The 10,862-nt window shown below is 35.5% G+C and overlaps 1 pseudogene; it reads right to left on the reverse strand.

The window, feature by feature from the left end:
- The window catches only part of LOC109076928, a 33,322-nt pseudogene extending 30,675 nt beyond the window's left edge, over window positions 1-2,647 (reverse strand).
- Window positions 2,648-10,862: the final 8,215 nt, after the last annotated feature.

Here is a 10,862-nt window from a genome sequence, read left to right on the forward strand (position 1 = left end):
AGCTCCCTTTGCCACATCACCAAGGGAGCGAAATCTGACGTGCATGTTTTCTCAGACGCTTGCAGAAAAAGGCTTACCAAAACAAAGTTACTGGGTTAATCTTTTTCATGTTTCCTTGGTTGGTAGATAGCACTTAAAACCCGGAAAAGTCAGATTTTCATGATATGTCACCTTTAAAGAAAAATATATCTATTTTAGGACCATTTTTGGATTGCACAATGACAAAAAAACTCAAAATTTTCCTCTATATAGTTTGCTTTTAACATAACTGTAATGCATCCAGATGTTTAAATGATTATATTTAGACTGTAATTACTATAATACAATTAATTTACAATATAAAACATTTCAAATGTCCTTTGACAGATGGAGAAAACAAAAACAGAGAAGATCCAGAAAATATTTGATGCTAAAGAGCATTTCATGGTACTTTTCATGAAATTAAAAATTAATAATAAAGCTTATTTAATTATTTAAAGACAACGCAGGAGGAAAAGTGTGGGAGAAAATTATTTAAATATCATAAAAAATTTTAAAAGGTCCAAAATATGAATAATTTTCAATAATCTTATACCTAGATGTAAAATCACACCTATATTAAAATTCCACAAGTCTTTTAAAATTCTCACAGTATTTACAATTGTTAGTGTTCAAGGAAGTGAAAGTTGCCTTTGTCATGTTATTATGAGGGAAGCACCAGGACAGACCTTGGCATGCCGTCTGAGTTGGTCTCGCAGCGGGCACTGACGTGGCATGAACCCGGTGCGCAGGCCGATTTTTGCGTACAGCCCTTCGATGGGTCGGACGATTCCATTCCAGGCAAACACACACATTTCGACTGGAGAGAAACACACAAAACTCATATAATAATTATGCATTGAATTCAACATTAGTTTCAGATTCTATCCCCACAGTACACTGCTCACCTTCCCTGGGCTTGTTAATTCACAGAGAGTGGACTCTACAGGACAGCCTCCATTATTAGTGTCGCAGGGGTTGATGGGAAGGCAGTGTTGGCCGTCTCCCTTGAATCCCTCTTCACACTCACACTGAAACTTCCCACCGCTAAATGAACACTTCGCGTTAGCATCGCAAATTCCTTGCGAACACCACGCCTGGAACAGGATAGAAACAGATGAGGGATAGGAACTAGCCTCTAAAATGTAGAGAAACTTAAGTCAAGGACACTACAAGAAAAAGCTTTGTTTTCAATTTTGAGATTTTGAGTTATTTGGCTTTTCATAACGTTGTTTCAGACTAGTGGAAAGAAAACATCTAAAAAAATACTTTTGAGCATTTATTTTATTGCAGTTTATCTATTTGTGTCTGTTACAGTACATATATTAAAAAGCTGTTTTATGAAAAAAAAGTTTTTCCAACACATCAGTAGCACTTACATAAACCAAAACTTACAGTTTTATTCCCATCTATATTCTGAAGGATTTTACTGTGGGGTTTGTTCATATATTATTCGTTTGATTTTATACAACATTTTATTCCTAAAAACATGGTTAAAATATATACTTTCTGGCTGTCGACAGTATCTTCTGATTTATGGAGAGATAAAAAGAGATATCCAAAATCCCCTCAGTAAAAAGCTTTAACTCTAATATGTCAGTAAAATTAAACATCTATTTTGAACCTGACTTTATCCAGTGTTCTGGAAAATGTAAGCAAATATGTAATTAAACATTAACATAGCATTTCAGAGAACTTGAAAGCTAAAACAAATGTTTGAAATTTTTAATGTCATCAATGGGATGGGCTAATATGGTGGTATCTGTTCACCTGGGACGTCCTGCCTTAAAATTAGCGGTACATTTTCGCAGGGTGCCAACTCTCACGCATATGGCATGACACTCACGCTTTCAGCATCAATCTCACCCGCTCTCACGCCCACGCAGAAATGTCACGCCAAAATCCATTTTTCTCCCCTCTCAATCCGTTAATTTTCTGTTTGATGACTAGACCACAGCGTATTAATGACAGGAGAGGAGTTTAATGACCACAGCTGTTACATCTCCCTACAACGTTCTCACTGCAGTATTCTCTGATCGTTGATTGACTAAAAACCTTGCACCTGATACGTCAGTTGCGTGTGAGAAAGTTGCAGAGAGAGTTCGGAGCATAGGTTCGGAATCGGCACGTGGTGAAAAAGTTTGGAAGACAATCAAGGAAAGCAAAGATAATAAAATGGTGAGCCTTGTCACTGCAAACGTACTTGCCTAATCAGTCTGTGTGCCGAGACTAAGTTACAAACTTCAACTATAGTTGCAAATGTTGTCTGACGTGCGTTATGATGTGGGCTAGCTAAATTGCTCAATAAAAATAGTCTTATGTAGGGTCCGAAATTAACACCCGCCAAGCGCCAAATGCGGGTAGATTTCCCCGTTGGCGAGTAAATCTCAAAATGCTATCCGCCACACTGGCGGGTTAATGTTCATACCAAAATATGAAATTTTCAGCGCGCACGAGCAGAGAGAGAGAGAGAGCCCTGGCCCGCGCGCGCACTCAATATTCAGAGCGGCCAAAGCGTCAAGCTTCCCCGTACTTTTTGACAAGCGTCTTGACAAAAGCCAAAGCGACCATAGGCTTCTTTGCAGCTCAAGTCGGCGGCGGTTGTACGTGGACCGTAAAAGCGTACCATTAACGCTCTATTGTGAGCTCACGGCGGCGGTGAGTACGTAAAAATTTGTTGACGGCGCTGTAGGAAAAGGAAGGTGGACTCCTGCCACTGGAAAGAAGCGGTCGCCACCCATTTGTGGCCGCGCACCCATCAAAGCCGTGCAGAACGTCTTCAGCACTCTGCGCAGATCCTGCACACTCCGCCGCTGGCCAGGCTGCTTCTGCTTTACATACCATGGCCTTATATTTTCTCGAGAAAATGAGTTTTTCTCATAGCGTTTGCAACGCAATAGCTACTCGTTCCCTTATCTCTCAGGGAACCGAGGTTACTTAAGTAACCGAGTACGTTCTGCCTTCCCTTACACACGAGCCAGGTAACAAAACTGACAAAAATAAAAAATATTTCACTCCAATGATCGTAATATTCATACATTTCTCTGATTTTGGATCAATATATAGATCGATTTTTTTTTTTGATTATACATTTCAAATTTTGCTCTGGACAATTTTTTCATGTTTGTATTCAAACATAATAGGCCGACATTATTATCTCAATTAAATGTACTGAAATGAACATATGTGACAAAAAAAAAAGGTCAAAAAAATATTTTGGTCAAAAAATATTTTGACCGGTAAAAAATACTATGCTGGTGGGGCTGGTGGATTTTTTCATCTACCAGTCCCCGTGGCAGGTGAGCCAATAAGCTAATTTCTGACCTAATTACGTTTTTGTTAGATGAGCTTGCTGAAATATTTCAAAAAGAAAGATGGAGATGATGGAGAGGAGAAGAAGAATCAAGAAGAGCTTCAGCAGGTAACCTAGTCACATAATTTGACTAGCTTTATACAAAGTAAACAAGGACTGACATTGATTTTTAAATTAGGGTTTACCAACATTTTCTCTCGCGCACACGCACAAACTGAATTTTTAGTCTCACTCCAGCCAAAGTCCCAAAGTTGGCAACCCTGTTAACCTACATTCGTTCGAAACCGTGACACAAAACAAACATATTATGTAAGCAGTAATTACCTATACATGCATTTCCAGTATCTTCTTGGATCCAGGAAGATACATTCGCACACAGCGTTTTGTGTTGTCTCCCTTACAATATGAATAGGCCGGGGCAGTTTGAGCAAGATGAAGAAACTGCACAGGAACAAATAAGTGTGATTTAACAAAATCAGCATGGATGACATTTACTGGGAATGACTGGAATTTTTTTTTTTTGCACAAACGGGTAAAAAGCTTACAGAAAACAGTCCCTAAGTTACCTTTATCACACTTTGTACTCCTGAAAATGGCGGCTGACAGAGACATTCGCCATCTCCATCTGGTCCTGAGTTTGCACACTTTATCCGTGCACACAGCTGCACTCTACAACAGTTTTTACAATTAGACAATTTTATCTCCAAACATGGTAATTATTAGCTTGTGATATCAGAAACCCACTACAAATAACAGACCTGAACGGCAGTGTCTCCCATAGGCATTTCCCTTCAAACAATTTTGGGCATGCAGAACCTGTATATCCTCCTGAAAAATTGTTTATGATTATTATTAGTAGTAGTAGTACAAATAGTATTAGATTACAAATGTCATTGAGTAAAGCTTATTTAAATTAAAATGAATAAACATATATTTCATAAAAAAAAAAACAGTTTGAATCAACAAAAGAACAGATTATATATATATATATTCATTATAATTTTTTAAATTGTGATATTACTTGCCCCAACGAGGCTTAAAACTAAATACTAGATTAAAAAATGTGAAATCAAAAACCACAAAATAAAATGTACTTTAATAGACTGCTTTAATAGAACTTTAATAAATATGCATCTATTTCAACAAAAAAAGAATTGAATTAACATTTATTAGTATTATCTATTTTATTACTTAATATTTATTTATTTATTTATTTTGTGTTATTACTTGCAAAAACAAGGCAAACAAATGAATGAATAAATAAATGTGCATCTATATTGAAAACAAAACTAAAAATATCAATTTACTTTAAAATATTTTAAAGTTTACTTTTTCAGTAAAAGGAACGTATCTCATACACACTTACATTACAACACACAGGTGCCATTTCCAGCAGTCCACATGTACCATAACCATTACACATCTTTCCGGACCAGCTAGGGCAAGCTGAAAAAAAAACATACAGGAGTGATTAGGAAAATTTGTCATTTAGTAGATACGCTCTTACCTAAAGCAATGTACACTTGAAGCAGCAATCTTTGGGTTTCCTGTTCATACATGTAACCATACAACCATACTTAACTGAAGTTCAGAAGAACTGATAGTCTGAAGGACAATTTCATCTTATAGATTTTAATGTATTTTTACATTCTTATTATTGTGTCCATATAAATTATATTTTCATATCCTCCTGAGACCCAGGGAAAAAAAAGTTTTTTTCATGTCATTACATTGTTTTAGCAGCATTATAAAAAAAATGCTATGTCCTCTGTAGAGAACATCACCAGGACTAACTAAAATAATAAATAAAATAAATAACTGACACATGCAAATGGCAAAAACATGAATTGATTATTATTATTTTTTTTTTTTTACCACCATAATTATTTTTTTAGGTTTAAGGATTTGTTTACATCAAACTTTGATAAGGATGATTCTTAACACTATGTTATGAAAGATAAAAAAAAATGATTTGATATACCATTTTTGCTTTATGAAATGCGTGTGAATGTGTGTAAGATGGCCATAAGGGGTTTTCCCCCATTGAACACAATGTAGGCCTATCTATTAACTGTATCTAATCAATCTGCATCTTATGTGGTTCCTGGGCAACATTTAATGAAAAAAAAAAAACAAGTGTAATAATGGGAGAGTAATATCTTGGCAAGATTTTTACAATAACATCTAATATTTCATAGGAATATTGAAATACAATTTATTTCCCTATTCATTTATTGTGTCTCCCAAAATGCGTAATAAACATGCTTTTAGTCCCGGTGTCCTCTACAGTGGGGCATGTATGAAATCCATCATAATTAATTACAAAATATTAAGTTATTTCCAAAACACTGAAAAAACACAAGTATTGATTTATGCCAAACAGTTAAAAAAATTTTAGATTTAAATGTTAATTACAAAATATTAAGTTATTTCCAAAAGGCTGATGATACACAGGGCAACATTTTAAGCAATTTTGCTTGGGCACTTTCCCATTGAGAATGGGTAACAAATTTCTGTCTGGATAACTTAGATCAGGTCGTTGGCCACTTGTCTCACCTGGCCTCGCCCATGACAGCAACACTGAACATTCCCCAAAGTTCCCTGGCAACATTGCTCAAAAAGTTGCCCTGTGTATCATCAGCCTAAGAGTGATACATTTCATCACTTAATTAATGTCAGCCATTTGTAAAGACAGGAGAGATAGTGGGTCATTGTAAAACTTCCAAACATTTGGTATCTCTGAATAACCCTGAATGCTCTGTACAAGAATTTCAGACTTAAAACTGTGGGCATGTATATATTCTCAGAGAATTCACTAAACATACACTGACCACTAAAGAGGACAAAAGTTTATTATCCTGACCCCAGGAGGATATAAAAGCGCCTGACAAATTAAATTAGTGCTGTCAAATGATTAATCGCGATTAATCGCATTCAAAATAAAAGTTTTTGTTTACATAATAACATAATAAACATAGTGAACATAACAAAAAGTAAACTGTTTTTATTATGTATATATAAAACCACACACATTCAGTATATATTTTGAAAATACTTACATGTATACATTTATATATTTATATTATTATATTTTATAAATATATTTAATATATAAACAAAACACATTTTTCTTGAATATATACATGCATCTGTTTGTATTTATATATATACATAATAAATATCACAATACACATTCATGTTATGTAAACAAAAATTTTATTTTGGATTTTGGAACTTTTTTAATCGTTTGACAGCACTACTTTAAAATTAATTAAAGTGCAGGAAGAAGACACTTTTTAGGTCTGGGTGACCCTCACGCAAGCACAGGGGCCCCCCCCCAGAAGCCAGGACAGCAGTGCTGGACTGGTCGTAACCTCCTTGCAGCTATGAGAGCACCTGAACAGCTCTACCTGACGACTGCCGATCTCCAATAACGTATCTGAAACAGCACAGAACACCTTAGGCACAAATTTCTGAGAACACAGAAAAGGAAGGCCTGGATAATCAACACACCTGCAGATATCGGGGTTCTTTGGTGATCTTCCTGAACCCGCGCGGGGCAACCGACGGCGGTGTGGATGGCGCAGGCATGTGCAGGGGAGTCCTGTGAAGGACTGTACAACGGGCGCATCGCAGCGATTAGAAACGGCGCCTGGGAACGACATAAAAACAAAAAGGGGCTCAAGAACAAGCATTTCTATATCGCTACTGTGCACAATTCACGTAAACCAAAATCATTAATATATTTAAATCATAAGTGAAAAACTATTCTTTAAACATGAATATACTCTGTGGTAAAGTAGCACTATAGTGACGAGTTCAAATGTTTATGTCATAGTAAATAGTACTTCATGGCATTAAAATATCATGGTATTGTCATGGTACACATTCCAAAAACGAGATAATATATCATATTCATATCATATACCCCATAAACATATATGACATGTATGTATTTTTTGGGCATGTACCGTGAGAGTACCATACTTGCACTGAAGTACCATAGGCTACTATCTTTAATTTCTATTGGTTATGTATCTAAAAACCTTGGTATATCCATAGTAATAAATCAAAGTATCATCTGATTTCAGCAATGTACCATTGTGTGACAACCTCTTTTTGTAAGGCATATGAATGGCATTTCAAAGAAACCCACTGTATAACCTCAGTACTGTCCAAAACAGTATTATATATTAAAAATTATACCACTCTTACAAAAACCCATTCTAGGTCCAGTACCATGGTTCAGCAATTAGTTTTAAAAAAACTACCAAAAATTATGGCATGGGACTGAGACTATTTCGATTTGTTTTGGACATGTACTATAGTGGCAACATTGTATTCATGGGAGTAGAGTAACGTGTGTAAATACCATTATAATTTGTACTACCAAAGTCCAAATACAAAAATATATCATAATTTTTTTTTTAAAGTGCATATTTATATGTTATGGTATTTACATGGCCCTTAAATAAATACCATGGTATAACCACCACCGTGCAATGTACAAAAATCTTTTGTCAATAAATCATTTAAATACTGACTTAAAGACGTAAACAACCTCTTTGCATGCAACTTTCCTCAATGTATCTGTCATACTTACTATCTTTTCAGAGTAAATAACTATTAGCATAAATCAACTCAGTACCATTGTATTACCATCTGATTATCAGCAATATACCATGGTACCACCAATTTTTGCTAGGCATTTACATATTATACACTGGTATTACCATAGTGCATGTCCAAAAAAGTATTATTAAAAAAATTATACCACACTTATAAAAGTAATGGTAAAGTAAAGTAATGGGTCTGTAGCATGGAACAGTGATCAATCACTAAACTAATACTAAAAAGTAGAACATGGTACCATGTCAACGTATCTATATGTTTTGGACACTATGGCAGTACTTGTAATGTACTTGTAATACTTTTTAGTCCATATTCACATAGTGTAGTATTTACATGGGTCCTTCAGTGAATACACTGGTATTACCACGGTACATGTCCAAAAAAACTTTCAACAAATCATGTAAAAAGTTTACCTAAACACTCGTAAGCAACCGCTTTTCAGGCAACTTACCTTAATGTGTGAAGTCCACAGTACCATGAGTCCCAAAATCAGAAGATAAGACATGTTATGCTTCCCACAAAGCCCTAAAAAATCCTCCTGAAAAGTTATCAGATGAACCATGCAACACAAAACAGAACTGCCCTCTCCTGAGACCGGCCCCTATCTCACAGTCACTTGACACAACAGGACGTCCGTCGATTTCTAACATCTCCAGAAAACACCTCTTCAGAACTTCTCACTCATGTACTTTCAAGGATTTGCATGTGGAACAGCTTGACACTGAGTGAGAGAGGTTTAGATGTGACCACACAGCGGCTTCACAAGCAAGAGAAAGGGTGAGAAAAACATATTTTCCTGACAGGAAAATCACCAGATTTCCTCTACCACATCGCCCTCAGTGATGGCTTGGAGACAGTCCATGTTTGTCAGCTGACAAGATTGCAGGTTTCAGCCGAATTTAAAAAATGGCACACTGAGGAATTAGCACTTTTTCTTTTTTTTTTCATAGTGTCACATAATTAGCAAGTGCCAGCAGCACTAGGGTTTAGAGTTGAGGTTGACTTCTTATTAAGAGTGAGAAACTTGTGAAAAAACAAGATATTTAAACAGTGACATTCACACATTTATTTAAAATATTTTATCAGTTGGCGTCTTCTGTGGGACTCAAACCCATGACCTTGAAGTCGTTTGCACATTGCTCTCTCATTTGAGCTACAGGAATGATAAAATGAAGTTTGAACAATCATAAACTTTTATATCTCTTTTTTACCTGGAAGAAAAGTGTTCTTTGTAAATTTAATTTTTAATGCAGCTGTTGAAAACAACAAAAAAAACAAAACAAATGTAAATCGAATGGCTAAATTTAGTCAGATTACAGTAGATAGAAATTGGAAAGCAGAAATTCTATAAAGTTAGGAAAAAACAGCAGCGTTCACCCTGCAGCACTGCTGTGTCATCGGTTTGAGACTTTCTGCTATTGTGTCTGTCTGCTGAATAGTGATACTATGACAGGGAGATTAAAAAAATATCTTTCAAAAAACACAAAATTATTAGGGCATCAAGTCATTATTATTCTTATATTGCTTTTTTGTTATGACTATTTAGTTAACTGTTATTTATGCCACTTAATTTTTTTTTTTTTTGAGATGGGTTTACAGATGGGTTTAAATCTGTCAAACTCATTCGGCTACACACTACCAAACATAACATGCAGAAAACATTAAAAAGTAGCAAGGCTAGTAGAGGGTTACTTCAAAGCTAATGCTACAAAGATAATAAAACTGAAAATTTCCCGAGAAACCTAGCATTGAGTGAATTCAGCATGACCTTCACCCAGGCCAGGGAGTTTTGCCTACCAAGAAATAACAGGAAGTGAAAGGGGTCAGAACTGACAATACCAGCGCTGGACAACATTAATTCAGCAGCACAGAGCAAACTGTTTCCTGCCATTTTTTACTTGTGTACGACCGCAGTGTTTTTTAATTACAGTGCTGAAAAAATACCAGCTAGTCAGTTTTCCCCCGAAGCACAATTTTTTTTGCATGACCCCATGTGGCGTGTTTGTACAGCAGTTTGCTAGTCGGTCAATCACTACCATAAATGTTTCAGCAACAGGCCCCGTGCACGACTGGGTTTCAAAGCAGGATCTAATATTCTCTGACTATCTGTCTTTTGGGGAACAACTGGGGCTGGGATTTGAAGAAGAGGTTTTTTTCCGGTTTTGCTCAACTAGACCTTTGGTTGGTCATGCAATACTTTAGTTTTTTTGTTTGTCCAAATCTTTCTGTTTATTTACAACAGCTAGCATTTTAAGATGTGAATTTAGTTACGCGACACATTTTACCTGAGCGCATTTTAAAGATTTTAATTAATTGAAAAAACTGCAAACACAAAACATAAAAACCATTAAATACGTATGAAAATTTAAGACTGTAATAAGAATAGTAATAATATGAATATAATTAGTAATATATTGAAATAATATATAATTTTTTTTCAAATAATAACAGAATACAAAATCCATAAACACATAGTTATATATGAATATATATTTATATTTTAGTGCCCATAATGAACATATTCCCCATTGGACTTGTTCATCATTCCCCTCACAGCACTGTCACATCAAAAAGAAGAAAAAAATAAACAAATAAACAAAAATACACATAAAAAGTTCAAGTACTCTTTGACAAGATTGTCGACCAAATACCGTAAAGTATTTTTATTTTTTTTTGCATTTGTACAAAGTGTGACAAACCAGCTGCTACACCACTTCCAAGGACTAAGATTTTTTCTTCAAAATTAAATAAATTTTATCTTACATCAAATTGCAATGCCCTGCCCAGTCGACCACAATGACAACTTTCATCTGGCCCACCATACCGGCTTGAAATGTGCGGGTGTCCGCTCCTGTTTTGCAAAATATGGACCACAAGGAAGCCATAGTAGGCTGCAGTG

The sequence above is a fragment of the Cyprinus carpio genome, chromosome B22 (assembly GCF_018340385.1).
Source record: "Cyprinus carpio isolate SPL01 chromosome B22, ASM1834038v1, whole genome shotgun sequence".
Lineage (NCBI taxonomy): Eukaryota > Metazoa > Chordata > Actinopteri > Cypriniformes > Cyprinidae > Cyprinus > Cyprinus carpio.